The sequence below is a fragment of the Asparagus officinalis genome, chromosome 5, assembly GCF_001876935.1.
Source record: "Asparagus officinalis chromosome 5, Aspof.V1, whole genome shotgun sequence".
Taxonomy (NCBI): Eukaryota; Viridiplantae; Streptophyta; class Magnoliopsida; order Asparagales; family Asparagaceae; genus Asparagus; species Asparagus officinalis.
The window spans coordinates 42,889,773-42,895,772 of NC_033798.1; the positions used below are offsets into that span (position 1 = coordinate 42,889,773).

Sequence of the window (6,000 nt, forward strand, 5' to 3'; positions counted from 1 at the left end):
ACATGATATAGAAGAGATATCTCATAAATGAAAAGAATCATGTCTCAACTATAATACATCTGATATCTGAATAATGAAAATGTCTCAATATGAATCAACTAAAAATCGTACTAAGGCACACTGCCTTTACAATATGAATATGAAACTCTAATGTCTGGATAAAACTCAAAACTACAGTGGAGTCTCTACAAGTAAAAATACGCGACGGCGACTATGCCAGAACTCCGTCACCCTGCGGCTCTCCGAAACTCTGAACTACCTGAAAAGGTATTTTTAAAAGAAAAAGAAATAACAACAAGAGCGTCAGAGCGCTACAGCAAGATTACCTCCATCCGCCCCCAGGGAAAAGGCTACTAGATGGAGTGAAGGCTCTATCTATTAAGCATAGTCTACCTAGATTCATTTTTCCCGTATCTAAGTAGGATTAACATTTAGAAACCTACAACACGAGACGTAGTACGTCGAGCGAAATAATCCAAACAAGAAAACCCTCATGTATATACCATAAGTCTCAAATTATAGATATTTAAACATTAATACTGAACTAAGAAAAAACAATCTAATGGAACCAATAATTAGAAATCCATAACACGAGACTGGTACTGTTCGCGGGAAAAATCGTATCTTTCTTCATTATTGATTCCATTGCACTCTTAAATAACAACTTTTTGAGTTACAAAGATCCGGTCTTTTTATAAGATCCGGTTACAACGAAATCAAAGAAAATAAAAGAAAAATTACAACTTTCTCCTTGTTTGTCGAACAAATCACGAGCTCCTGTTTTGCGGTCGCTCGCTTTTGTGGGTTCTTTGCCTGCGCCGGGGTTGTTTGCCGTGGACCACCTCGAGATCTAGATCCGGTCAGATCTAAGCAGTACGACGGGTATTATTCCACAAAGGAAATAATAGCCGGGGAGGATTGATTCACCAAGGAAACTCTGGCCACCGTCGGCCACCTCTGGCCACTGTCGGCCACCTCGGGCCACTGTCGGCCACCTCGGGGTGGCCGGCACTGTGCCTAGCCACCTTGAGGTGGCTCGGCTCATGGCCGAGCCACCCCAAGGTGGCTCGGCCACCGAGCCACCTAGGTGGCTCGGCCGAGCCACCACTTGGTGGCTCGGCCACCGAGCCACCTTGGTGGCTCGGTGAGCCGCCTCGGTGACTTGGTTTCCGAGCCCCTCCGGGTGTTTGGTTTTCTGCTGTTTTCCACCTTTGGGTTCTGTCCGTGATTCGGTTGATCCAGACTCTGATTTGATTCCTGATTTGGCAGTAAGTCGGATTCCTGATTTGGCAGTAAATCCACTTCTGAGTTCGAGTCCGAAACCGATCTTGATTCGATCGTGATTCGTCCGAGTATGCCCTTGGTTGGATGACTCGTTGACTCTTCGAACACTTGGCTTGATCCCGCACGCGAATGGACGTATTCCGTTGCTTGCGTGCGACTAGTCAATCTCGTTGCCTCGTTGGTTTGTCGGTTTGCGCCGAGCTGAGCTAAGGGACTTATAAGCAATTTTATATGCCTACAGATACCCCCTCCAAAGTATTTCAGTCTTGTTCTTTCATAGAAGAGTCTGGAATACTTTGGATATGATTGTCCTAACCTTCAGTCGGTGTAATGGGACCTTGGAATGACTTGCGTTCTTGATTCCTTCAATTCTCCAGGCTATTCGGTGCTTTGTCGAATGTCTGAAAGAGTTTCGGTGCTGCATTTATTGTCTGACCGTTGTCGGAAATTCGAACTTGAAGTCAATTCCTGGTTTTCTGATTTTTAGCTCGTGCTTGTTGGTTGAACACAGAACTGACCCTCGACTGTCGGCGTTGAGTCTTTATTATCTGCAACGCGTTGTCCGGCGTCGTATTGTTTGAGTTATCCTTAAGAATATTTATAGAAAACATTCTCCAGGAACTTCTCAAAAATTAGGGAATAGTTTATACTCATATACCTTATTGGAGTATTTAAGAAGCAGTTTATACTCGTATACTTTTCGGAGTAATAAGAAGTAGTTTATACTCGTATACTTTTCGAAGTGTTGATTCTTTCATTGCAACGTATTGATAGGCGTTGACCTAGGGTTACGCGTTGTCCGGCGTTGACCTTAGGGTTTTGAACGTCGTACGTTGAATTTATGTCGTTGGATGCTCAGGTCACGAGACCAACTAATGAAGCTGATGCGTTAGTGACCCCCGTATTTATAGGATTTTTGGCAAACCCTCAGCCATCAACGGGTTTGAGAAGCCTTTACCGACTACCGTTTGAGTCGGGCTAGCATGCGGATTGTCTAAATCCGTTCCGCATGTAACGTTGTGCTAAGAGAGTTAACCCTTTTAGTGCTACGATATTGAATACGTGGTGTCTTCTCTTGGGGCAAAGACGAACCCGATACTGGAAAGAAAGAATTTTATATTCTATTTCCAGTTACGAAGGAAACTCTAAGTGGGATCTCCACTTCGAGAATCCGGACAAGGTGAAACTAAGAGTGGGATCTCCACTCCGAGAATCGAAAAGATTCAGATAACCCTAACTGTCGGAAGGTTTGATTACCGAACAAAAGATGAATTTCTCGTTTATCGAGAGTGAATTGTGGTTTTGGTCCTAACTGTAGGAAGGTTTGACCAAGCAGGAGTTTGAGATGACCCTAACTGTAGGAAGGTTTGATCACTCGATTTGAAAATGGACCTCCCGTTCATTGGAAGAATCGAGAGGGGACTTTGGTTTTGGTCCTAACTGTAGATAGGTTTGACCGAATGGAAGGTTTAAGACGATCCTAACTGTAGGAAGGTTTGATCGCTCGATTTGTGGACCTCTCGTTCATTGTCTCCACCCCCAGAATCCGGAAAGGTGAAACTGAGAGTGGGATCTCCACTCCGAGAATCGAAAAGATTCGGATAACCCTAACTGTCGGAAGGTTTGATTACCGAACTAAAGATGAATTTCTCGTTTATCGAGAGTGAATTATGGTTTTGACCCTAACTGTAGGAAGGTTTGGCCAAACAGGAGTTTGAGGTGACCCTAACTGTAGGAAGGTTTGATCACTTGATTTGAAGGTGGATCTCTCGTTCATTGGAGGAATCGAGAGGGGATTTTGACTGTGGTCCTAACTGTAAGAAGGTTTGACCAATTGGGAACTTTACGTCCAGACTCTAACAGAGAGAGTGTTGAGTGCACAGACACGGTGAGAATTTGAATGGGAGTTTCTTATTCATCATCTTACTGTGGTTTTGGGAATTTCCCGTTACATAAATCGTCCACCCCCAGTCCTCTGCGGAACTGGTTCGGACTTTATTATCAGTTACCTAACCGGGTTATCCTTAAGAATATTAGCTTAATATTCTCCAGGAACTTCCCGTCGAAAGTGGGGAGACAGTTTAGACTCATATACCTATTGGAGTTTCAGGGAGTAGTTTAACCTCTTATACCGGTCTGAGGATTGAGAAACGGTTTATACTCGTATACTCTTTGGAGTTGTGCCGTTCTCAATTGGCTTACCTTAGCGTTATGACGCCGGCTTCAACCAAGGTCTGAATGCTATTCTTGAGAGTAAAGCAATCCTTGGTGGGATGAACGACCCTCCTGTGGTATGCACAGTACTTTGGGTCCGCAGTGTTGTCAGCTTCCTCCTGGTTTGTGATAGGTGGTAGCTTGATCTTGTTACCTTCAGGAGGGATTCGAAGATGGCTGGAACGTCTTCGTCCTTGAAAGAGTACTCTTTTTGGAATCTCGGACCCGAAGTCTTTTGCTGCCTTCGAGATTGCTGTTGTGACGCTTGATTAGCACCACCAGCAGCAGGAGGTGCCTTACACTTACCACGAGAGGCGAAGTTTGAGTTCAGCGGATTAACCGTCGGTTGGTTCCTCTCGGCCTTCTTCCTTCTAAGGAATCGCTCAGCCTGCTCCCCTCGGACCTTCAGATCCTTCCAAGTGTCAGACGGTGCTGTCCCCATTGCTTCCAATACGTCTAAGGACAGATTATTATGGCAGGTCTGGAGAATGAATTCCTCGGTGATCGGGTCCCGACAATTCATCGCTTTATTCCGGAACCTCTTGACGAAGGTGTCGACTAACTCCCCGTCCTTCTGCTTCTCATCGAGCAATGATCCGATAGATACCTCGGTGTCGTCGTCGAAGAAGTTAGCGAGGAATTTTGTCTCCATGTCGTCCCAGCTACTTACGCTTCCTGGCTTGAGGCGGCGGTACCAATCGAAGGCGGCTCCGCGAAGAGTGCCGACGAATGACCGCACCATCAGAGGCTCATTGCCGGAAATAATACCCAGGTGCGATTTGAAATAAATCAAATGCTGAGTGGGGGAACCCTTCCCATCAAACGGCGTAAAGTTAATCAGACTAAACTTCGCCGGATAGGGGATTGATTCCCATTCTCGTGGGTATGGACAAGGAATGCCCGTCTTCTTAATCTCTTGAGCGGAAATCAATGTATTGATTTTGCTCTCGAGGTTTTTGACTTGGTTGCGACGACTTGGCTCGCCTTGCTGGTTCGTCAATGCTTGGATTTGTTGGTCATGCATTTCTCTTATGTTTTGCATGGCCATCTGCATTTCGAACCTGAAGGTTTCCTGTTGCTTAGCTAAGGCCTCTTCAAGCATCTTGGCAATTTGTTCCGTACTTATCATAAGTGCCTCGCGGGGTTGTCCCTCGCTGGATACCGTATTATCTGATGCAACTGCGGAGCCAGCATCCGATTCTTCATCTTCTGAAGGGCGTCTTGTCCGAACCCTACCATAGGTTGCTCGCTCGATGGTTCCGGACTGCAGACGGGTTCTAGGCCGGGAGGCTCTCAGAATCGACTCGAAATCATCCCGTGCCGATGTCCCCTTGCTGGTCATGTTGGCAGTGACCCTTGAACGTTCACCGTCTTCGACCATTGTTCTTCTTCTTCGGAAACGTCTAATCCTTGGCTTTGGCGCTTCCATGCTGAGTCTTTGGAACACGGAAACTCTTTCGGGAAACATCTTGGTGCAATCGCACTCAGACAATACCGCCCGAATGAGTTTTGAGCAAGGACATTGAGTCTCTAATCTTTGAGGGCTCCTCTTTCTGGATTTGTTCGTACCTCCAGCACGATAGTACAGCTTGTCCGTTTGAAAATCGGAACAACCTCTCGTGTGTTGGCACGACTTCTCAGGTATAACACTATCACTATCAGATGATAATGTTTCCATCTGAGGTTGGATTGCCTTCTTTGGGCTTTCAAAAGTCACACGCCTCGAAACGCGCCTTTGTGGGTGTGAATCTTCAGCGGGCTCCTGCACTTCGATGCGCAAAGTTGTGCGCTTGGGTGCCACGATTTTCTCCAAATGTTGAGGGTTGCGGCGACCCCCAGCATGTTGAATTGTTTGGGATTTCTTCATTGACCCCAACCATTCTTGAACTGGAGCTTTGCCTCGTTCTTTGGGAAGTGGACCGAGGCGCTCCAAAACTGACTTCCTCCTCTGGGATAGTCTTGTGGGATCTCCCAGAACAGTTGCGGAAATTACCAGCGATTTAGGTTGATTCGCCGTAGTTTGAACTTTCGGCGGCTGCAGTTGTTGTTCCTTGGTCTGAACCGCCGCTTCAGACTTCGGCCTCCAAACCATACGAGTTGATGGCGGTTTCTTACGGGCGTCTTCAGCTTGAGCCCGTGCCTGCGCTGATAGTGCGCGGCGCTTGCGAATGCACTCCTCTAGCGTCGATCGGTTCCGTTTGACACGGACCCATTCTATTGTTGACGACTTGGAGGAACAATCATTCGTTGATTGTTGAGGCTGCTTGCCTCTTTGTTCTTCAGATCCACGTTGTAGCGGATCCCGTCAACTGACTCCATGGCCTTTGCGAATCGTTTCGCAAGGCGTTGACGTTGCCTTTGGCGGGCTCTCTTTGAGAGAGTCACCAAGCCCTCTGTGGCAGAAGAGTTGGCCAGAGTAGATCTGACCTGGTTGGAAACTGGAGGAATCTCACCCGATGCGACTTTGGCATCAAACGGGGCGAGATCTTCGTTGGTAGCTTC

General features: G+C 46.8%; 1 protein-coding gene across 2 annotated transcripts in view; it reads right to left on the reverse strand.

Moving 5' to 3' along the window:
• LOC109843250 overlaps positions 1 to 6,000 on the reverse strand; it is a 42,950-nt gene that overhangs the window by 714 nt on the left and 36,236 nt on the right. The window lies entirely within an intron of this gene.